Source organism: Hippopotamus amphibius, chromosome 2 (assembly GCF_030028045.1).
Source record: "Hippopotamus amphibius kiboko isolate mHipAmp2 chromosome 2, mHipAmp2.hap2, whole genome shotgun sequence".
Taxonomy (NCBI): Eukaryota; Metazoa; Chordata; class Mammalia; order Artiodactyla; family Hippopotamidae; genus Hippopotamus; species Hippopotamus amphibius.
Window position 1 is genome coordinate 200,312,949 of NC_080187.1, and position 24,776 is coordinate 200,337,724.

The window sequence follows — 24,776 nt, forward strand, 5'->3', positions numbered from 1 at the left end:
GGGGAGAATGAATTGGGAGATTAGGATACCAAATTGTACCCTCTAAATATATGCTGTTTATTGTCTGTTAACTGTATCTCAATAAAAGTTCTTAAAAAAAATAGTCTATAATAACCTAAATGGGAAAAGAACTTGAAAAAGAATAGATATATGTATATGTATAACTGAATCACTTTGCTATATACCTGAAACCAACACAACATTGTAAATCAACTACGGTCCAATAGAAAATAAAAATTAAAACAAACAAAAACAAGCAAAACAAAATTATTCCGGGTCATGTTTTGAAACAAGAAGCCAGATGCTGTCATAGGAAATACCAGTAAAACTTAATTTATATAGACAGGCAAGAAAGGCCTCCCTGAGGAGGTGAAGTCAAGGAGAAGCCAGTCTTGCAAAGAGCCAGCAGAATATTCTAAGCAAAGGGAACCACAAACACAAAGGCCCTGCAGTGGGAAAGAGTTCATATGTTCTGGGAGGATTTTATCACTGGTTATAAAGTTCTGGCCTACTTAGAAGCCCATGACCATATATGAGGCCACAAACCAGCTCGACACATAGCTAATCAACACATAGCAAACATTATACAGGAACCCTCACTTATCTGTGGTTTTGCTTTCCTCAGCTTCAGTTAACTTCAACCACCATCTGAAAATGTTAAATGGAAAATTCCAGAAATAAACACTTCATACGTTCTAAATTGCATGTTGTTTTGAGTAGCATGTTGAAACCTTGCACCCTCCCACTCCATGCCGTCCAGGATGTGAATAATGCCCTTGTCTAGCGCATCCATGCTATATACGTTACCTGCCCACTAGTATAGGAAAAAACATAGTCCATATAGGGTTCCATACTACCCAGTTCCAGGCATTCACTGGGGGTCTTGGAACGCATTCCTCACGGATAAAGGGTGGGGGAACTACTGTAATAAAAATAATTTGGAAATTTAAAAAATATTTATTATATTTCATCCTGGTTAATATGTGGAGTCTAATATAGTCTAATTCTTCTGGTAAAGGCAATGCCCGTTGGCATCACCACCCACAAAGAAAGTCGACAGTAAATAACCATAAGGGGAAGAAATGAATACCCAGCTCAGATAAGGCAAATCTCACTTCTCTACCTCTTTAGCTTCAGTGTTTTATTCTCCCATCCCCTTCTCTTGGTATCCTTCACAATCGTACGTTTTGCAGAAATGCCATAAATTCCCTCAAACCAATCGATGGATTGGATCAGGAGACTTACAAGAATTTGGAAGCAAATTAACCTCAAATTCACCAGTATACTGATAAACAAACTAATTTCCCATAGCAAACTGCCCTGCTCTATCAGTTTACTTACTTTCAGACACCTAGACTGCTCCTCCAGGACTCCCTGGTTTTTTTTTCAATAACTTTACTTATTTATTGGCTGCATTGGGTCTTCATTGCTGCACGCAGGCTTTCCCTAGTTGCAGCGAGCAGGGGCTACTTTTCATGGTGGTGCACGGGCCTCTCATTACAGTGGCTTCTCTTGTTGCAGAGCACAGGCTGTAAGTGCGTGGGCTTCAGTAGTTGTGGCATATGGGCTCAATAGCTGTGGCTTACAGGCTCTAGAGCACAGGCTCAGTAGTTGTGGCACATGGGCTTAGTTGCTCCACAGCATGTAGGAATCTTCCCGGACTAGGACTCGAACCCCTATCCCCTGCATTGGCAGGTGGATTCTTAACCACTGCACCACCAGGGAAGTCCCCAGGACTCCCTTTTAATAGCTGTTCCTTTTACAAGAGCTTAGACTCTTCTTGCAGATGGCACTACAGTTTGTGAAGTAGGTTTCATATGCACTATCCTGCATCATCTTCACCCTCTCTGGGATGCAGGTACTAACTTCCACTGACAGACAAGGAAACTGAAGCTGGGACCAGAATAAGTGACTTGCCCAAGTCCACACAGCTGTCAGAGCCAAGACTAAAGCCCAACTCAGGGCTCTTTCATGGCCTTAAGTAGGTCACATGACCTCACAAGGAGCCAAAATAGCTGTTAAAGTGGGATTGCCACATAAAATATGACATCCAATAAATTTAAATTACAGATAATGAAGTTTTATAGTATAAATATGTCCCAAATATTGCATGGTACACACTTACACTAAACAAATGTCCACTGTTTATCTGAAGTTCATATGTAATTGGGCGTCCTGTGCTTGGATTTGCTAAATGCTACCAGTTAAATGGATGCGGGCTGTTCTTCCTTCTCACCATTCTCCACCTTTGGACCAGTCTATATAGTGACCATTTCTTTCTCTTCCAGCCAAATTTTCTCTAAATAGGAAATTCTTAACATAGAGTCCATAGACTCTCTGGGGGCCTATGGATAAATTCAGGGAAGTTCATGAACTCGAGTGGGAAAAATTCTCTCTTTACTAACCTCTAACTGGAATTTAACATTTCTTTTGAGCATGAACATAGGCAACCAAGCAAAAGAGATCACATTACAGTTGTTGCAAATGTCTCAAAATATAATTTATGCTCACAACGACTTCAAAATTACAGTTGTTATTAGATTGGCTGCTGGAGCTTATTTAATGCATGATGCAATTTGGATTCCCCAGGAAGCAGATGAAGAGACAGAGTTCCGTGTTCAGAGGTTTATTAGGGAGGGCCTTTGGGATCCACACTTGTGGAAGGGAGGGGAAAGATGCAGGAGTGGGCGGAGGGAGCCGTGGAGCCTCAGTGCAGGCCCAGCCGCCTTGGTCACCACGGCCGGCTCTAAGTGTGAAGTGGACCGTCAGAATCACCACACTGGTCCAGATGGCCTGGCTATTTAGTCCCACCTCTACCGTCACTGGCTATGGGCGTGACCTTGGGCAAGGCTATTCTCTGTTACTGAAGCAAACACTGAAGGAAGGGCTGGCAGCTGAAGGCCACTTGCTAACCACACTACTGGCATCCAGGCAGCATGTCTTTCCTTAGAAGGACACCTGGGCATTGCATTGCCATGGCCACCTGGGTGAAGGAACTCTGTATGTATATCCTTGTATTTCAAGTCCTACATTTGATATCACGTTCTAGGCTTCATCGGGCTGCCAAAAGGATTCACAAAACAAAATAGTTAAGAACCCCTGTGCTGTTCTCTCTCTATATCCCTTCTTCTCATTTCTAGTACATCACAGTACCACAGGTACCACAATTACATATCCCAAAACACTCCTCTTCAATCCCATACCTCAAGGGAGGTATGGAAAAGGATGGAAGAGGCCCTAGAAGGTCATTTTCTTTGCAATCGCTCCCTCCAAATCTTTCTCTTACTTTCAGGCCTTTATACATGTTTCTACTTTTGCCTCTTTTCCCCTTGTGCCCACCCCTACCCCATTCTCTGCCTGTGCCTAACTTCAGCGACCCTCACTGTGCTCCTCTCTGAGCACTTCTCACACTGGTGGCCTGTTGTCTTCCCTATTGACCATCAGCCCCACAGGACAGGACCACGACTAGCTCATCTCTGTTGCACCTCCAGTGCTAAGAGCAGTGTAGGCGTGTCATGTGTATTTTACAGGAAGAGAAAGGGACAGGGAGGGAGGGAGGAAGGGAGGGAGGATGGGAGGGAAGACGGGAGGGAACCTGTCCTGCTGTGTCAGTCTCAATAACATCTCACCATAAAGGATTCTGGCTACTCTACACTTCTTTTCAGTCTATACACTGGCTTTTCCTCCTGAAGCATTAGCACAGAGCTGTATGTTCACTGTTTTTACCAACTCACAGCTTGCCCTGCAAGCTGGGCCATCCACCCCATATACTCTTCTTACTGGCATGTTTCATATAAAGGGACCAAGCCTCTGTGGTTGGTGATAACTAATAGTGAAATGGCCAAAAGAGCATAGGAAAGAAATAAGGAGCTAATTTCCAGCTAATTCACCAACTTGGTGATCATCCCCAGACAGGTTAACTCATCTGTACTCCAAGGAAGAGCACCCACTCAGACTAAAGGGCACCACACCATGAAAGTGTGCTCCTCAGGCTTCTACTGGAATCAGACAGGCCTATTCTCCCACGGACTGGCCATGGGACATGGAGCAAGGCTTTGAGCCTCCACTCCTCCACCTGCTAAAGTAAGGTGTTAATGCCTCCAGTGCAAGGCTGTTGGAGACTGAATGGAATTACTTTCCCAAGCTCCTGACTCTCAGCAGCCCTCACTGAATGGGTGCTTCATCATCTCTGTCTTCCAACCCAGCCCTGCTTCGTCAGACAGCACAGACATGCCATACGGAGGACAGGCCCATTCTCTTTGGCTCACAACCTTCTGCAGCTTCCTAACCAGAGGCCTTGCTGGCATCTTTAATTTTCCTCCCAGCCAAATAGCCAGCCAGCCAAGCAGCACAAAGATGTGCCCAGAGTGTGAGTACCAACCCAAGCTGTGAGAGACATCTGGGGAGCAGAACCAGAGCCTCCCTTTGAACCATCGTTGCACATCCTTCCCCAGGTCCAGCCCACGCCGTATCTGTGGCTCAGGCAGGCTTTTCCACAGCAGAGAGAACAGCTTTCATAAGAAAGATTGTCTCTTTCCAAGCAGCATTCTCATAGAGAAAGATGAATGTCCCACACATTTTCCTGAATCTCACTGTCCCAACTGTACAAAAACTTGTATTAGCTTCTTTAATCTACAAGTATATACATAATAGAAAACTGAACCCTCCATATGCCAGACAATGTGCTAAAGACTTTACAAATTTCTTATTTACTATAACATACTATTGTAAGGCCATGAGCACTAATCATGTCCATTTTATTTATTGTTTTATTCCTGTTATCTAACCTAGCACATAATAAGTTCTGAAATAAAGAAGGAAAGGAGAATGGGAGGGAGGGATGGAAAGAGGAAGGGAGAGATGGAAAGAGGGAGGAAGGAAAGCAAAGGATGTGTGTGTGTGTGCGCACGCGCGCGTGTGTATGTAAATGAGTCAGTGAATGGAGATGATACTAATAAAATGCCTGGCACATTATTGGCACTCAAGAAATAGTAGCTTTTCCCACTGTTCTTCTGTTTTCCTACTTGATCCAGCCTCAGCAGGACATCTGGGTACATCCTACAGAATCAAGGCCCCTGTTTACTTTGTCACTGTCACTCACTTCATAGATGAGGAAGTTGAGGCTCTGAGGAGGTGACATGATTTGGCAAAGGCCACAAGGCCACTGGGTGACCAGGCCTGGGACCATGTCTCCCTCAGTAGAAACCTCAATGTCTTCAGAAATGACTATGCCAAGAGCATCTGTAGGACAAATGGGTGTTCTCGTTTATGCCCTTTAGTCCAGTTTCTGATGACCTGCACCAGCCAGGGCTGAAGTCAGAGGCCCAAATGCCCACAGGCAGCTGTCCTGAAACTCAGCGAGAGTGGCACAGTGCCAGCGATGTTTCAGGTGGAGTCAATTAGGAAGACAGCAATTCCCTCTGGATATAATCCAGCAGATACACTCTAGCCATAAAGTGCTGGCACTCAACGTGTCATTTCAGCATCTCAACAACCACACCTGGAAGGCGTCATTATTATGTGTCTTTTACAGATGAGATGACTGGGGCTCAGTTAGGTTAAGAGAATCCTCAAGGTCACTCAACTAACGCCTGGAAGAATCAAAACTAGAATCCAGGACTCCTGACTCCCCAGCCTGTGTTTTTCCTCTGCATTACATGAAATAATACGAAATATGAGTTAAGTGATCATTCACATTCATATGTAATTCTGGCATGTTTCCAGCTGAGATCTTCCAGCTGTTGATCCAACTCAAAGGTATCCTTCAGTCTTCCCCAGTGATTCCTTCTTAGTTCCTGGAAAGGGAGAGTGGTGAAAGGAGAGTAACCGAGTCCTCATTAAATGCAAGGCTTTAACTCAAGGAAATGTAAGCAATAAGTTATCCCATCTCATCTTCCATGGGGCTATCCAGTGATACCAGCAGATGTTTCTAGGACATGAACCATAAATACCACATCCCAAGGGTTAGGCCCCAGGAGGGTTCTCATGGGAGAACTATAGGTAGGACTGACTTGAGACTGTGGTCTTGAGGCAGGTGGGACCCCCTATGTCCACCAGGTGTCCTCTTGTTGGTTTCCATGAGTTAGAGCTAGATTGGAGCTAACAGATAACTGACAATATGTATTAGGAGTCTTTTGAAAGTTCAAGTTACTTAGCCTAATAGTTCCACTTCCAGGAATTTATTCAAAAATATATGAATCTGGGTTGTAGAAAGAGGTCCATGAATAGGAAGGACTGCATCACAGTATTGTTTACATTTGGGGGGAATAAAAGGGGACACACCTTAAATTACAGCAGTAGAAGATTGGCAACCACACATTAAAATTCTCTGTGGACATTAAAGCCAATTATTGATGTCACGGGAAATGTCCAATGATTTTAAAACATTAAGTTGTAAAATCAAGACTCTATATAAGGGCTTCCTAGGTGGCACAGTGGTTAAGAATCCGCCTGCCAATGCAGGGGAAACGGGTTCGATCCCTGCTCCAGGAAGATCCCACATGCCACGGAGCAACTAAGCCCGTGCGCCACAACTATTGAGCCTGCGCTTCAGAGCCTGTGAGCCACAACTATTGAGCCCATGTGCTGCAGCTACTGAAGCCCACATGCCTAGAGCCCATGCTCCACAAGAAGAGAAGCCACAGCAATGAGGAGCCTGCACACCACAACAAAGAGTAGCCCCCGCTCACCGCAACTAGAGAAAGCTCGCGCACAGCAAAAAAAGACTCAACACAGGCAATAAAATAAATAAATAAATAAATTTATATAAAAAAAAAGACTCTACATAAGAAGCATGGATATATTTGTGTACACACACTTTTCTATATCTATATTTATATCTATATCTATATCTATATAGATATAGATACACATGCAGCACGTATCTCATTTTAAAAACTAGACAGAAACCATAATCCAGTGGTCATCTTTGATTCCAGGATTAGAGGTCATTTTAGATATTTTTCTTTGTACTTTTAGTGTTTTTACCTATTTTTTAAGTTTTCTACAATGAACATTTATTCCTTTTTTAACTAAAAAAAAAGTTTGGCTTTTAGTTTGTTTTATTCTGTTTTGTTTAAGAGAGAAAAGGCCATTTGAGTCAGAGGTAGAGATAGATGTGAAAAATGAGGCCGGGGTCTTTGAACCAGGAAGATCTCAGAAAGGAAGATGGATGACCTAAGGAGGCTGAGCCAGACAGGCTGCTTGCAAATGCCACAGGGATCAAAGGCCACAGGGTGACTTCTCTAGATTCAACAGTCTTTTAAGAAGGCAGATGGAGTCTTGGACCTGTCCCATCCCATCTTAAAGTGCCCTGGTTGTGGAGTTGGAGTGTTAGCAGAAGCACATGACTTGGGATCAGGTACCAAACATGGGCTGAGCATCTGCTGCATGAGGTACAAGGTAGGGAGCAGGGATGAAATGTGAAACCATGGCCCTTGTCCTCAAGATGCTTACAGTCAGCATGAGGAAGTGAGATGGTCATAAAAAGAGGAAGGACTACCATCAGACTCACGCAGCAAACACCCTCCAGACCCCCGCCAAAGCTCCTTCGCCTCAAGGCAAAACAAGATACACCAACCCAATAAAAGGTAAAAAAAAAACAAAAACAAAAACAGTACAAATAAAGGTGAAACGGACGAACTCACAAAAACAAAAAACTCATCCAAACTGATGACCGTTTCATCCCAAAGGCCACCCAAACTTTCTGGGTCTTCCTGCCACTGAAGAAGTCCAGTTTTCTTGGCCCAGGCCCCCCAGATTCCGTTCGGCACCATCTGGAATCAGAGAGAGCATTTAATGGAAGCTTAGCAGATTCAGATTTCTCTACAATCCTACATCCCTTTCTGCCAAGTTGTTTTGAAAGATGACACTCCCTTGTTGTGAATTTGCAGCCTGCCCCATTAACGAGGCTTCCCTCAGAAAACATTTTTAGATCAACCCTGTTCCAGACACTTGCTCCCAAGGACAAACTAGAACAAACTCTGCACCAGCTCAAACCTTTCGGAGCTCTTTGATGATCAGAAAGGAGGGAAAATATTAGAACGAATGTGATTAATCCAAATATTCTCAACAACCTTCAAAGCAAACCCTCCCTCTTTACTCCGGGAAGCACAGCTCAAGTAAAGCCAGCCCCTTTGGCCCTAATTCCTATTAGCCAAGCCAACCTCTTAAAAACAAACAGACCTTAGAACAATGGGGGGAAATCAAAGGTGAAGGGAGGAAAAGGGAAGGGGAAACAGGTACGTGAAAGAATGGGGAGGAAGACTGGAAAACAAGCTGCAATTAGCACGTGCCTCATTGTATTAAAAAGGGGATTAGGACTCAAACAGCACGGCACCCTCGAAGAAACCCCTGGAGTTCACACTCATGCAACCAAGAACTCTTAGGAGAACCGAGGTAGCTGGCGTCTGTGTTCTGTCTCCATTCTCAAATGGCCAAGCACGGTCCTCACCACATACAACTGCTTCTTCCTCGGGCGTGGAAGGAGAGGCATTTCCATGTCCAAACCTCAGAGCCATTTGCTCTCGGATAAACAAACATCTCCTCGGCCTTTGCCAACTTCCCCCAGCTGGAACATCGTAATGCTGGATTAGTAGCGTTTCAGTCACTTCTGTGACAGTCCGCTGACAGGCTAGGGTATGATGAGTGGAGCAGTCAGATGTTGTTGCAGGAAAGAGACGTGAGGACAGAATAATCACAAGGTGGCACAGTCATGATCATCATCGTAATGCCCCCCATTGACATAAAAGTTTTAATTGCCAAGATAACAGAAAGAGCAAGTCCCCTGTTTGTAGTCAGACGGACCTGAGACGGAAGGCCAGCTCCTCTGCTTTCTCGTGCTGTGACCCCGAGCAACTTTCCTGACCTTTCTGAGCTTCGGCTTTCCATCTTTAAAAGGTAGATAATGGTCTCTATTTTATAAGATTATTTAGAGGTTTGAATGAAATAATGTCTGAAGGCATTTATACATTACAAGTGTCCCAGTTGTAGTAGTGTTGGTATTATAAGTAGTATTTTCTATTATTTCAACTAGTCTTATGTGCTATTTCATTTTGCCTTTACCTCACACAGGAGACAAAGTTTTAACATAATTCGGCTGAAAGTAAAACAGAGACCCAGAAAGGTTAAATGTCTCTCCTAGTAAAGATGAACAGTTAATGGGGAAACAAGGACTGTGTGTTACTTTCCTATTGCTTCTGCAACAAGTTGCTACAGATTTAATGGCTTAAGATAGCACAAGTTATTACCTTAAAGCTGCACAAGTTGGAAGTCCTAAAATGATGGTGTCAACAGGGCTGTGTTCCTTCTAAAGCCTCTGAAAAGAGAATCCATTCCCTTGTCTTTTTCAGTTTTTAGAGGCTGCCTGCATTCCTTAGTACATGGCTCCTTCCTCTCTAAGGATCCATATGGCTACATTGCGCCTATCTGGATAATCCAGGATAATCTCCCCATCTCAAGATCCTTAACTTAATCACATCTGCAAAGCCCCTTTTGTCATCTAAGTTAACATACTCACAAATTCTGGAGATCAGGATGTGGACAGCTCTGTGGGAGGGTCATTAGTTAGCCTACTACAGACTGAATCCTGTTCTGCAGAATATAACTGTTTAGGTTTGGTTGGGGTTTTGTTTATTTTTGTTTTTATTTTGCTTTAAACTCCTTTCATTTAGTTAGTTAACAAATACTTTGTGCAGGGCACATTCATAATTTATAACCTGCTCCTCTCTAGACATAACCACATCAGAACCAAGCTTCATTAGTATGAAATAAAAGAGGTCTGTACATACACAACCTGAAACATCACTGAAACCCAGACTTTAAATGTAAAAAGGACCTTGGGAGATCATTAGCCAATACTCATATTTTATACAGGGGCAGACTCAGACCCAGAGAGGTAATATGATGTCCCCAATGTCAAATAGTGAGTTTGTGAGAGTTTTGAGAGCCTGAATTAGAATTGGAGGAAGAAAAGCGAACTGAGACACATTTTGGAGACAAATAGCAGTGGGATAGAGTAACCAGCTGAAAATGGAGTTAAAGAGATGTAGGAGTCAGGGGTGCCTGAGTTTCATAGCATGGAGGTGTCATTCACTGAGCTGGGGCTATATAGCAGAGAAAACACGTTTTCTAGGGAAAACAATGTATTTAGTGTATTCTGGAGCTTGGATCTCTTTTTGTAGGACTGGCTTAGCATCATTGTGAAATTTCCATTACTCTTTCTCTTCATATTCTCTCAAAAGTATGGACATGAGGCTGTAATCTTCATCTGGCCATTACCTAACAGTGCTGCCTTTTTTTTTTTTTTTTTTTGAGTAATACACTTTATTTTTTAGACCACTTTTACGTTACAGCAAAATTGAGCAGAAAGTACAGAAAGTTCCTATGTACCTCCTGTCCCCACATAGGTACAACCTCCCCCACAATCAACATCCTCCACCAGATATGTGTATAACTGACTCACTTTGCTGTACACCTGAAATGAACACAATATTCTAAATCAACTATCTCCAACTTAAAAAATAATTAATTTTTTAAAAAATCCTCCATCAGAACAGTACATTTGTTATAATTGGTAAACCTACATGACATCATCACCCAGAGTCCATAGTTTACATTAAGGTTCATTCTTGGTGTACTACATTCTCTGAATTTTCACAAATGTACAATAACATGTATCCACAATTATAGTATAGTACAGAGCAGTTTCACTGCCCTACAAATCCTCTGTGCCCCATCTATTCATCCCACCCTCCCCCCAGCCCTAGTAACCAATAATCTTTTTACTGTATCTATAGTTTTGCAGGCAGGGCTTTTTCTTTCCTGCTGACACTGAGCTAGGCCTCTGGCTGTCTTTATGATTTTCTTCTTATCTCTGACTTCAAGCAATTTGATTAGGCTGTGCCTTGGCATCAGTTTTTTTCATGTTTCTTGTGCTTGAGTTTCATTGAGCTTCTTACATTTATGTGTTTATAGTTTTCACCAAATATAGACATTTTTCTGCCATTATTTCTTCCAGCACTTTTTCTGTCCCCTCTCTCTCTTCTTCTTTGGCATCTCCAATAACACGAATATGACACTATTTAAAATTGCCCACAGGTCCCTAATGTACTGTTCATTTATTTTCAGTCTTTTTTCCTCTGTGTGTTTCATTTTGCATAGTCTCTATTGCTGGGCCTTCAAGTTCACTAATCTTCTCTTCTGCAGTGTCTAATCTGTTATTAATCTGTTATTAATCCCACCCAATGTATTATCTCAGACATTATTTTCAATCTCTAGAATTTCAATTTTTATTTTTTTAATATTTTCCACATTTCTTCTTACCATGCTTACATTTTCTTCTACCTTCTCAGACATATGAAATATAGTTATAACAACTATGGATTTTTTTCATTATAGATTGTCTTTTCCTGCTTCTTTGCATGCTTGGTAATTTTTGATTAGAGAAGACAGTATGACTTTTACCTTGTTGGTTCTGGATATTCTTAAATTAAATATTCTTTAGCTTTGTTCTGGGATGCAGTTAGACTACTTTAGAGCAATTTAATCTTTTTGAGGCATGCTTTACAACTTTGTTGGGTGGGACCAGAGCAACCTTCAGTCTAGGGTTAATTTACTCTCCTCTGGAAATGATAACCTTTGGAATAATCTAGTCAATGCCTTATGTTTACAAGGTTTTTTCAGTCTGCTGGCAGGAACACAAACTCTTCCCAGCCCTGCCCCGTGAGTGCCAGAGGATTGTCCCCTTTGCTCCTTTCTGCTCATTCTTTGCCCAGCCTCAGGTAGATTCCTCACATGCCTGCACTAATCTCCATCAGCTGGTGACTAAAGGGAGGCCCTCTTCAGCGCTCTAGAGCTCTCTCCTCTATCACTCTTCTCTGTAAGCTCAAGCTGCCTTGCAATTGACTCCCAACCCTCTCCTCCTCCACTGGGAAGGGCCTGTGGGCTGGAAAATCTCTCTAGGTTGCAAAATGGTGGAGCTCTCCTTCTTCATTTCCCCTCTCAAGTCCACTGTCGTATGCTGCTTACCACCAAGAGTTTGAAAACTGTTTTCATATATTTTTCCCTATTGTTTAAGGTGAGATCAATCTGAATTCTTATTTATTCCATCTTGGCTGGTAGCAGAAATCCTTTGGTATGCACTTTTGAATACTAGAATTTGGGGTGGCTTTCTTAAAAGCATTCAACCCATCACAACCTTGTATTAAGATTCTAAACAAGACTGCTTGTTATTAATAATTACAACATGATGCAAAAATACTCAGTCCCACACTACCCATTACCACACGGTCTCCCTTCAACACTGTATTTAAGTAGAATTGTTTACTACCTCACCTCATCCTCTTACTTACTCATAAAGCAAAGTTCTCCAATGTTTTAATAAATACCTAACATTTCTTTGCACAAGCTTTGCACAGCACCAGGCCTCTTACCTCTTGCTCTCTGAGAGTTGTACTCCTCTCTACATTAAATGGCATTACAGTAAGCTGAACAATATTCCATCAAATGAGCATTGTCGTAACATTCCACATCCTCACCCAGAAGGGCCTATAGCCCTCAGCCTCTCATGTGGCAAAATCAAATCCAAGATTCAACCCTGAAAATATATTACTCTTTTGAAGCAAACCCCTTTGGAAGTCTCACAAGATTTTAAAAGAGCATTGCCAGACTGCAAGTTCCAGTGTTGAGAACTGCGGCCTTAGAGAATTGCAGGGATGTTTGAAGCCCTGCCCACGGTTCCAGGAAACACCCTTTGTGTATGAGCTCCTTTCCCACACAGATGTGAAATGAGGCTATGACCCTGGAAACCAAACACAGGAAAAGAGAAACCCTGCTGAAAATATTCTCGCACTAACGTTAGACACAAAAACACCCATAGGCTTCATTTGCTGTCACAGTCCAAGAAAATAATAACATGTAAGCATTTCCAAGCAATTCCATTGACATTCTCACCTGATCCTCACAAGTCTACGAGTAGGAGAGGCAGGCAGTACAGGTCCCAGCAAGAGATGAGGGAAGTGAGCCTCACAGAAGTTAAATGATGTGAACAAGGCCAGATGGCTACTTGGTGGCAGAGTAGGACCTTGACCTTCTAGGATCTTCTAACTCTAGGTCAAGAACTCTTCCCCTTATGCCCTGTTTCTTCTCTTCCTGTATCAGAAAGCAACCTCCAGATGTCATGTGGATCCCAGACCAGGGCTTCTCCATGGCAGCTGCTTTGACATTTGGGGCCGCATAATTCTTTGCAGATGTGAGAGTGGGGGGCTGTCCCGTGAATTGTAGGGTATTAAGCAGCACCCCTGGCCTCCACTTGCTAGATATCAGTAGCACCCCCACTCCCACTCTTGACAACCAAAAATATCTCTAAATGCGACTGTATTGTCTAATGTCCTCTGTTGGGGAGGAGAGAAAGGGGAGACAAAAAAGTGCCCCTCCATTGAAAACCACTATCCCAAATGATGCCTAAGAATGCTACCCACATGTTTGCGGGGGTGGAAGGGACAACGTTTGTTCTGTAAAAGGAGAGACACAAAAGCAAAGGAGGAACTTGTGTTTTTGCCAATGAGTCTAGGACCTGGAACCCAGCAGTGAGGGACTGAGCATTGTACAGCCCCTGGGAGTTATCTAAAAGGTTCTCTTCTTGGCCACACCCTGAAGTTACCTTTTTGTGTTCTCACTCCCCTCCCCTTGAGGCTCAGCCAACTCTGAGTAACCCAAACTACCTTCCAAGGAGATATTTCCAGGAGGTAACACAGAATTAGTTAACCTGACCAGAGGCAGTATGGCATAGTAGTTAAGATGCAGGCTCCGTCCACACAGTACCGTGGGTGAACCACAATATTAACTACAATATTAAGTGACTGGGGCCGGGCACAGAAAAAGCACATGCTCTATGAACCTGCTTACACAAAGTGCAAGAATGGGCAAAATCTCTGGTGATGGAAGTCAGAACAGTGATTACGTCTATGGTGGTATTACCTGGAGAGAGGTTTTGGGGAACCACCTAGGAATGGAAATGTTCTGTCTTGCTCTAGGTGGTGGCTACCCTGGTTGTAAACAGAGGTAGAAACTCAGAGCTCTACATTTAAAATTTGTGCACCTTACTGTGCAGGAATTATACTTCAGATAAATAAATAAGCTTTATCACCTCCATAAAGAATGTCCACTCTGGAGCTAAACTGCCTGGGTTTGAGGAGGACTCTCTTACCTCAGAATGTTTTGTGAGAGGTTCTTGAACTGCGTGGGGTACAGGAAGTACACAGTGAGTATTATCATCATTATAATTAAAGGGACCTCACTTCCAACCAGTCAGGCAAAGCTAAGGATTAAGAGCAGGGCTTCCGAACCCCTTTGTGGTCCCCTCCACCCACCCTGCCACTGCACTGAACACCGAGTGGTCCACGTGGTTGAGACATGACAACTCAATTAATCCCCCTCCTTTGTAGATACCCCCACCCCAGTCATCAAGACAGGCGTATCTGCCATTATTCCATCTTGTTTAGCTCCTCCCAGATGCTCTCAGGAGGCCTGCTTAGGATCTGCCCCTGTTTGCAGAGCTCTTCATCAATAGACTGAACATTTACAGAACACAGCAGTTCTAATCAAACAGTTCATTTCACTGGAGACTGGGGTATTGCACTGCGTCTCCTTCTGAGTTATTCTTGGCAGGAGCAGCCCTCACTCTTATCATTCGCTTCTTTACATTTTAAAGTCTTGTATAAGAAGAACTGTAGTGAAACAGATGAAATGAGGAACAGATGTGATCACTCTGCACCTTTCCCCCAGCTGTTTCTCGGTGGATTTACCATGGTATACTTGCTGCTATCTGCTCCTTGCTGTCTTTTATTCTTCTCTTTGGAAAGTGGCTCAGTCCATAGGAAATAAACACAAGAGTGTGTAGAAAGAGCATTCAATGGTATGTCAGGAAATTTGGATTCTAGATCCATTATCCAGATGTGTGACTGATTTACATGTGTTTTAACCTTTCTGCACCACAGTTTTTGTTTTGTTTTAATATGTTAAACCAGTGATTGGTCTAGATTTGTAGTTTATGAACATATGTCACCCATGCAAGCCTCCTACAAACAAGATTTCCAGAAAAAAAACAAAAACAAAAACCATTAAAAACTGAAAGCAGTGTTGTTTGGGTTAAAACAGAGATAAACATCAGGAAACTGTCCTCTGAACTTCTGCATCCTCTCCCCACCCTCACAACAGCCCCGAAGTACCTCTACAGGGCCCTTGGACTTAGGATCCTAGGAACACAATTTAAAAACCATCAAAATTGATCATTTTTTTAAAAGTCATTTCCCAGCCAGTGAAAATAGTGTTCTAAAGTGCCCCCATTTCTATTCATTCCACAAATTTTAATCAACAGATGCTCTGTACTTGAAGAAAACCTATATGAGGGACTTCCCTGGTGGTGCAGTAGTTAAGAATCTGCCTGCCAATGCAGGGGACACAGGTTGGAGCCCTGGTTCAGGAAGATCCCACATGCCTCGGAGCAACTAAGCCTGTGCGCCACAACTACTGAGCCTGCGCTCTAGAGCCCGTGAGCCACAACTATTGAGCCTGAGTGCCACAACTGCTGAAGCCCATGCACCTAAAGTCCATGTTCCGCAACAAGAGAAGCCACCACAATGAGAAGCCTATGCATTGCAACGAAGAGTAGCCCCCACTCGCCACGCGCAACTAGAGAATGTCCATGCGCAGTGACTAAGACCCAACGCGGCCATTAAATAAATAAGTAAATTTATTTAGAAAAAAGAAAAAGAAAACCTATATGACACATCCGCATGGAAAAAGCTGGTAGGAAATGCACTAAAAAAGTAAGGACAGTGGTCATTTCTAGGCGATGAGAACATCACAGCAGTAATTCCAACAAGATGTTGTGTGGTTCTCACTTTCTTGCATCACCACCCATAACCAACATCTAAGACCCTTGTATACACCACTCTGTTGGGCTGCACCCCATAGGCCTGCATGTCCTAGAGCGACACCCACAGTGTGTATGGCCTACAGCAGACAGGACAAAGCAGCAATCTTTGCTATTCTGGAGAAAAGGAGGCTACCATTTGTAGAAGGAATTGACTTCAGGTTAGCTTATCAGTTACCAGGGAAACCAGGACTGGGGCAAGTCCCTCACAGCCCCTCAGGGTTAACAACCATCCTGAGGCAGATGTTTCCCTTTAAAAACTAGCAGGTGAAGGACTTCCCTGGTGGCTCAGTGGTTAAGAATCCGCCTGCCAGTGCAGGGCACACAGGTTCCATCCCTGGCCCAGGATGATCCCTCGTGCTGTAAATGACTAAGCCCCTGCGCCACAACTACTGAGCCTGCGCTCTAGCGCCCACAAGCCACAACTATTGAGCCTGCATGCCACAACTACTAAAGCCCATATGCCTAGAGCCCATGCTCCACAATGAGAGAAGCCACTGCAATAAGAAGCCCACGCACCACAACAAAGAGTAGCCCCGCTCACCGCAACTAGAGAAAGCCCATGTCTAGCAACGAAGACCTAACGCAGCCAATAAATAAATTAATTAATTTTTTTTAAAAACCCTATTTAAAAGAAAAAACCTAGCAGATGGAGCCATTCTTGCCTAAGAAGGAGAGCAGTCACTCGCTGGGGCAGGGGGCGAGCATGTTCACGTGATCGGGTGTAGGGGAAGCAGGCACTGGTGGAGCAGGGGATGCACGGAGAGAAAAACAACAGCCATCATGAGTGGCCTGACCCTACACGCTCACAATGCCCGGCTTGTGTCCCACCAGGAGGCCTCGCCTTCATTAGGGCAGCTAGCACTGGCCTTCCAGACACAGATGAGTGTGCCTGCCGCTCCACAGGGTACAGACACAATGGAAAGTGGTCCTCAGACAGGATTTCTTCAAGTATGTCCCATGAGATATCAGTCCCAGAAATGCTTGGCCACTAAGAGGAATGGTGGGGGCGACAGGGATGGCCTACCCCTACCCCAAAGTAGAGTTGACCCTTAAGCAACACCAGCTTGAACTACATGGGTTTGAACGGTGCAGGTTCACCTATGTGTGGATTTTTTCCAATAAATGTAGTACCTGTACTTTCATTCTACAGATCTTTAAATTAACTAAGTGTAGGGGAACGTTTGTGTTCAATTAGAGGTCATAATATGTGGAATCAAAAGAGCTAGAGTTTGAGTCCTGATTCTAATCCAAACTGTTTCAGCTTCCTGCCCTTGGGTGAGTCATTTATCTACTCCTTTGTTTTTGAGGCAGAGAGAGCAGCATGCAGATTTTCCACTGCACAAGGTGTTGGCATCCCAACCCCCCACACTGTTCAAAGGTCAACTTTAACCGAGTTTGGGAACCACTGCATATCATTTGTCCCTACTAGAGATTAAATGCACAGTAAGTAGCATCTTAACGTCTCTGGCCAGCAGGAAGCCTGATTAATGTTGCTTCATACAACATTTCCCAAATTTATTTGACTACAAAATTCTTTTTCCCCCACAACCCCTATTAATAGCTCAACAAATTTCCATATGAGAACAGGCTTCACAAAGGCAGTTTTTAAAACTGAATTGTAAGGCTTGAAATAAATGAGGACTCACAAAAGAGGAAGGGAAGAGAGGGAAAGAGACTTGTTCAGGGTCTGGAGGACTTTTAGTTGAAGACAAAAGAACCATCTATGATTCCAAAGAATGCCTGGAACGCTCTTCTTATCTACAAGTGCCTTTTTTCCAGCTCCGTCCTTGAGAGTAAACAGAGGCGGGGATCACTGTGTAGTAGTTTAACAGCTCGTGACCACCAGAAGGGGACTGTTGGTATTAGAAGTGACATAGTGCGAAGTTCCTGCCTTTACCCTCCTCTTTCTGTCTCTATTGGCTGTGACACAGCTTTCCCTAGGAAGAGCAGAAAAGTCAGATAATCCTGATAGCTCCATTCAGCAAATACCCACCTCTGCAGCAGCCTTGTTAACACAGGTGCTAGGAGCATGCAGATGCCTAAGGCGCATACTTCTCAGAACCTAGCCAGGAAGTCAGCAAGGAGACAAAGAATCCCTCCCTTAGGGTCTGCACAGCGGTCTGGGGAGCACACAAAGGGGCCCCTCTCCTGACAGGTTGTCAGAAGCTTCCTAAAGCCTCAACCCTAAGCACATATTCTCATTCCTTCGAAGATGGGGACTGGGGTGTAGGAAGGGGAAAGAGAATTCCCAGCAGAGGGAACTGTGAGAGCAAAGTTGTGGTGGCAGGAGAGAGCAGGGTTACTCAGGGCCTCCAGGCAGCTCAGGCTGGGGCAGAGCGTTTGGCAGGATAGAAAAGGATGGAAGTGCCAGGAAGCAGTCACGTGTATTCCTGCTGCAATGAGTCGTAGTTGCTGATGGTAGGAAGGAAAAAAGAGGAGGGAGCAGTGGGAGATGACTCGGGGGTAAGCAGGTGCCTGGAAGAAGAGGGACATGGGAGCAGGATGAGGAGGTCAACAGAAGCTGGTTGGAGGTAGGTGGAAAGACAAGTTCGGTCCTCAACAAATTGAGCAGGTTATATAAGAAGTCCAAGCGTTGGTGGTGATGACAGTGGTAACAATGATGACGATGATGCTAGTGGTGATAAGGAGGATGAAGATGACTGTGAACTCTCTCTCTACCTCGTTTGTCTCCTGGTTGTGGGAGTTGTGGGGGGGGGAAGCAGGAGAAGACAGTGATCAGAACAGAGAGTTGTTGTGTCTTCTCTAGGGAACACCTGGGGGTAAGTAGAGCTGATGAGAGCTTCTCCACCCATCCCTGTCACTCTCCCCCTGCCCCCCCACCCCAGTTCATCCTTCTACAGAAGATAGACAGACTGGGCTGTTCCAAATGGGTCCTGCACCACCACCCCAGGACCCCAGTGATATCTCCTCACCACTCTTCTCCCTCCCCGTGACTTGCTTAGGGAGGAAGTTCCTGCTTTTACCCTCCTCTTTCTGTCTCTACTGCCCTGACCCCAACCCTTTATGGGGTGATTCCACCCTCCTTCTTCTGGCAGGTCATGGTCCAGAGTGGCCAGCACCTCAGCTTCCTCCACCCCCCAGTTTCCAAAACGCCTGGGATGAGCCATCTCCCTGCAGATGCAGAGAACCAGTAACACTACGTACAAAACAAGGCCATGCTGAAAACAGAATAGCAAGACATCCTTCTCTGAGAATGCAGTATCTTCAGGGTAGATGTTGAATTCTAGTAACACATTCCCTGGGATGTTTTCAAATTCAGACACACTGGAGCCTTGTTCCAGCCTTGAGCTGGGCAAAGGCCCCAGGCTCACCTCCAGCCTCCGACAGGCTCTGGCTACTGCCCCTGCTCAATCCTGGTGGGCAGCACTTAATAGGCCAGTCTTGCAGCCCTAGTGCTGCAGGCAGCAAGCTCTAACTCCATCCTCAGGCCCCTGTTTGGGCACTTCTGTTTTTTTATGCTTCTGCTCCTTCCTGCTGGCCTCTCTGAATGCCACTCCTTCTTGCCAAGACCTCGGGCATTGGCACATCCCAGCCCTATCTTCACTGATTTTGTGGTTCTGTGTCCACTTGCAGAGCCCCCCTCATTGCTACACAAATCTGAGATGGCAAACAGAAGCTATTTTAAAAACTTCCCAGTTTCCTCCAGAGTTCAATTTCTTCCAAAGAGCCTGGCACATCTTAGCTGCCAGTGTGAAGTGCAAGTTCCCAGAGATGCCAATGGCACTTTCCAACATTTGTCACTTTTGACACCTCTAAAATATCCTTGCTCCCAGCACTCCAAGAACACCAGCCCAGATGGACTGGCTGCTAGGGAAGCGTCATTCTCTGAAAGGCCTCTGAGAGGCCCTGGGAAGAAGTTTCCTAACTGAGACGCACCTGCTTTCCTCTCCCTCCCCGAACCCTTCCGAAGCTGAGCCAGCCAAGTCCTCTGGGTACCAGCACATCCCTCTCTGCCTGGCTTCCAAACTCTAGGTAGGCTTTTTTCCATAGAATTCCTCTCACTGGGCTCCCCATGACCCCAAGCACTTTGCCATCTGCTGGGCCCAGTTATTCCAGAGAGGAAGCTGCCTACTTGGGAAGCTCCCTGTGGGATCACCTTTACTCTTTCAGGCCACTGAGGACCCCATGGGAAGAAGTCTAACCCCCTAACTTGTTCAACAGCTGAAGTCAAGGGCCCCTGAGGCCAAGGGCAGTGAAGACATAAATGTGTGGGTTTATCTCTGGGCTCTTAATTCTGTTCCATTGGTCTATGTATCTATTTTTTATGCCAATACCATACTGTTTTGATTACTATAGCTTTATAATATAGTTTGAAATCAGGATGTGTGATGCCTCAAGCTTTTTTTCTTTCTCAAGATTGCTTTGGCTATTCAGGGTCTTTTGTGGTTCTATATGAGTTTTATGGGTTTTTTTCTATTTCTGTGAAAAATGTCTTGGGTGTTTTGATAGGGATTGCATTGAATAACAAGATTTTTTTTCCAGATAGTTCATTGTTAGTGTACACAAATGCAAGTGATTTTTGTATGTTGATTTTATATCCTGAAACTCTACTGAATACATTTATTAGGTCTAACAGTTTTTTGGTGGAGTCTTTAGGGTTTTCTATTTACAAGATGATGTCATCAACAAACAGAGATAATTTCACTTCTTCCTTTCTGATTTGGATGCCTTTTATTTCTTTTCCTTGCCTGTCTAGCTAGGACCTCAGTATTATGTTGAATAAGAGTGGTGAGTGTAGGCATTCTTATCTTGTTCCTTTTCTTAGAGGGAAAGCTTTCAACCTTTCACCATTGACTATGATGTTAGCTGTGGATTTGTCATACATCACCTTTATTATGTTGAGATACGTTTCATCTATACCCAATTTGTTGAGAGTTTTATCAAGAAATGTTGAATTTTGTCAAATGCTGTTTCTGAGTCTATTGAGATGATCACATGATTTTTGTCTATTAATGTGGTGTATCAATTGATTGACATATGTGGAACCATCCTTGAGTCCCAGTGATAAATCCTGCTTGATCATAAGGTATTATCCTTTGAATGTGCTGTTGAATTTGGTTTTTTTTTATTTGTTTGTTTTGTTTTTTATTTTTTAATTGTTTTTAATAGTATTACTTGGAAGAATAAACAGTTAACCTTATGATTGTTCCCCTCTTTTAAACATTTCCCTGGTCTATGAAACACAAAAAATACCTGAAAACAAATTTATGAAGAATTTATTAATTTTATCTCTAAAGTAAGGAGGTAACTCTCAGTTCTCCAGAGTCTAATGTTGAACTCTTTGTCTAGCAATAGACTAGGTCCAATATGGAAGACATAAAAGGACAATCCCTGACTCCAGAGCTCTTGGCATCACACTTGGAAGATGAAACAAGAGTTGAAAAATTTGATGTCTAGACGTGGCAGTGACCTTGGCTGCCTGTTAACTATCAATGGTTATACATGCAATTTAGCTCAGCATTCAAGGCTTTTGTGATTGTAATGTGCTGTTGAATTTGGTTTGCTAATACTTTCTTAAGAATTTTTGCATCTAAGCTCATATTCTTGACCATTAGACAAGTTATTCTCAGGATGATCTGCTACTTTATAATAATGCAGATTCCCAGGCCTCCCCAGATCTACCGAGTCAGCTGCTCTGGGCATGATGCCCAGGAGTCTACATCTTAAGCACGAGGATATGTGAGAACCACTGCCCTCAAATGCAGAACATTAGGTAAAACATAGGGGATCCTGGAAGGGAAAGTATTCACTTAGCAGTGGTTTAAGGACAGAACACTGGTGGGCATGTCTTGTAGTCAGAGTTTTATTTTCCCATTGACCTGTAGCCTGGTTCAGTTCCTGGAACTGCCTGATTCAGCTCCTGGGGCTGCCTAATTCAAATGGCATTCCTGGAGCACCCCAGCTGGTAGAGGCAAACTAGTAAGCTCCAGATTCTTACTACCCAAAAGAGCTTGGACAAATGGGAGAGAGGAGGCTGAAGTCCTCATTCCGGAGACGGGCCTCCTTTTCCTGACACAAAAGTACAACGCTATTGCCAAGACATGTGATGCACTGCTAAAGAAGGTACAAAGAATTCACAGAAAGGTGCTAGATAGGCAGGCTAGCAAAGACCTTGGTGGGCCAGTACCAGAAAGTATCTGGAAGGAACTATATTGGGTCAAGATATGAGAGGAAAGAGATCTTAGGTAAGTTTTGAAGGGAAGGGGAAGTGAAGTATTGAATGCCAAGCTCTGTATTAGACATTTCACCAAGTTTCATCCAGTTCTCACAACAACCCTATGAGATGGATATTCATATGTGCAATTTAAGAGAAGGAAACTGAGGCTCCCACAGATTAAGTGAGCTTCCCAAGTTCACACAGCTCATAACTAATAGAGAATCAAATACAGAGCCAACTGGCTCCAAAGCCAGAGCCCTTTCCATTACACTGTTTTGCTTCTGCCATTGCTTCTAGTAATGGCACAGAAATTTTTAAGGTACGTGTTCATGGTCTAAAGGAGATAAGCAGTAATGGAGTGAAGGGAGGATGTTGATGCAGAAGAATATCTTAGGGAAAGTGGAACAAGCGTAAAAGCACATGCCCAGAAAATTCTACAATCTTAGAACCTAGACATATGGAGAAAGAGGCAAAGAAATGGGATTCTGGTCCTAGTTTGATTTGTTTAGCCAACTGTTGGCCTTTGGCCAGTCACTGAACCCCTCCTTATTTCTCCTTCAGGAAATGAACATGCAGAGAATGGGAACAGTAGTGGTGCAGACCCCAAGGCTGGGGAATCTCAAAGGAGATGAGGGCTACCAAGGGTCTCAGGAAAGCTGAAGGGCCCAGGGTACAGACTGTAGCCATGACATCAAGCTCTAGAGGTGACATATTGATCACACATGGGCTCATTCTACTCCACTTTCCATAGTCCTTCCCTCCTCTCAGGACCAGCCTTTGATTAGAATCCCCAGGATTATCTGGGGAACTGGTAATACTAACGACCAGTGGGGTACCCTGGCTGCCTTCACACCAGCCACTCTATGGCTGGGTAGTTGCCTCTCCTATTCTTCAGCCAAGAAACACTTGTCAATCTGTTTAACAATTGTCTATTTACTTGCTTCCACCATATGACCACAGATTTCTTGAAAGCAGTCTGTCTTATTCACTATTGTATCCACAGTGTTAAGCACAATCCCTGGCACATAGTCCATGCTCACTAAACATACGGTGGAATGAATGAATGGGATCATGGTGCATCCTCAGCCTCTAAGATGTAAGATCTAAGGGGCCCCAATAACCTGCCCTCTCAGCCCCAGGTTACAACTCAAGGAAGCCCCAGGGAGGCTCAGCGGTTGGGTGAGCTAGGACCATTCCCTCACCAAGCAGCCCCTAAACCCCTGCCCTAGAGATCCTGTCCCACTTGCTTCAGCTCACATTTTCCCACCCACAGTTTACTTTTGCCTTAAAGAGTAACCCCGGGGCTGTTTGGCTAAGTTAATGCTTAATGCTTTCCTAGTGCTGCAAGTGTTTATCTTTGCAAAGCATCAGGCTCAGATTCCAGTGCAGGAGAGGGCAGCATTCCTGTGGGAACAGAGCCAGGAGTCCCCAGGTCGCTGCTGTTCTCTCGCTTTTCTTTTTGCCTGATTAGTTCTGGCCTCAAAAAACACTTCACTCTGGTATTTTTTATTTACTGAAAGTCAGAGATAGGACAGTCTTAAGATTCACACATCTCAGAACCAGAGGGACCCTGGAATCTTCTCCTGACATCTTGGTTTTTCAAAGGTGGAAACTGAGGCCCAACTGGTTTGTGGAAAAAGCCAGGTCTAGAACCCTGATGCACTTGAATCAAAAAGCTGAGGACATCTTGCTGTACCACAAGGGACACCTCAGAGCTGGCTGGTCCAATGTCCTCATTTTTCAGATGAGGAAACTGAGGCCTAGAAAGTTAAACGACTTGCTCAAGACCAACCAGGATGAGTTAATGAGAAACCAGGGCCTATGGAAATCTGCCAACACACAAACACTCACAATCCACCAAGAGCTAAATATGAGTGAGATAGTTCTGAGTGTCTAAAGCCACATTGTCTACACAGCAGACCCAGACAAGAACATGCTTAGTTACTTACCTCATGTGAAATTCTAGTCAGGAGCTGAGCTCTCTTCTAAGTCACCATAAATGCAATTCAACACAGCCATACTCTAGACCATACTCTAGCAGTTGAACCAGCCTTACCAATTCCTCCAGTACCCCATCATCACCTTTAATGAGAGCTTTTGGGTTTTATGAATTCTCTGGGTTGGTAATAATTATGACTACACCTGTGGGGTACTTACTTATAAGATTGCTTCAACTCCCATGTCAGCAAAATGATCCTACCATTTAACCAAGTAATCCCACACCAGGTAATTCACGGTTATGGAAATAATTCTCTGAAAAGAAAAGCTCTCTTCATGAAGTTCGTTGCAGCTCTGTTTATAAAGCTGAAACATTAAAAACACAGTGTTCAGCCCAGATAGGGAAATGGATATATAACTTACAAAGCTTTCCCTCCGTGGAATATTACTTAGCCTTTAAAAATGATGAGTGTAAACACTACAGGGATATGGAAAGGTATTTATTTCATAATGTGAAATTTAAAAAAGCAAAAAGCAGTTATATCTGCACAGTTACATGAAATATAACTGTGAAATATACATGAAATATATATTTGCTTTTGGATACAGAATAGAAGCACAGGAAAATAAAAAGTCAGTCCATTAGGGTGATGAGAATGTGAGTCTGTTTTTTAAAACTTGTTTTTTGCTGTTACTCCACTTTTGTGTAACAAATACATTTTT

At 43.8% G+C, this 24,776-nt stretch overlaps 1 protein-coding gene across 3 annotated transcripts in view; it reads left to right on the forward strand.

The window, feature by feature from the left end:
- Window positions 1–24,776, forward strand: part of LIPC (lipase C, hepatic type) — a 139,858-nt gene that overhangs the window by 73,564 nt on the left and 41,518 nt on the right. Inside the window, exon 1 of one of the 3 annotated variants that reach the window (XM_057724484.1) lies at window positions 8,818–8,898. The exons of 1 other annotated variant lie outside the window; for it this stretch is intronic. The gene's annotated coding sequence lies outside the window, so the exon portion shown is untranslated. Of the gene's footprint in view, window positions 1–8,817; window positions 8,899–18,342; window positions 18,469–24,776 lie in introns of those variants that run through there. One more of the 3 variants, XM_057724483.1, reaches the window with a different exon arrangement.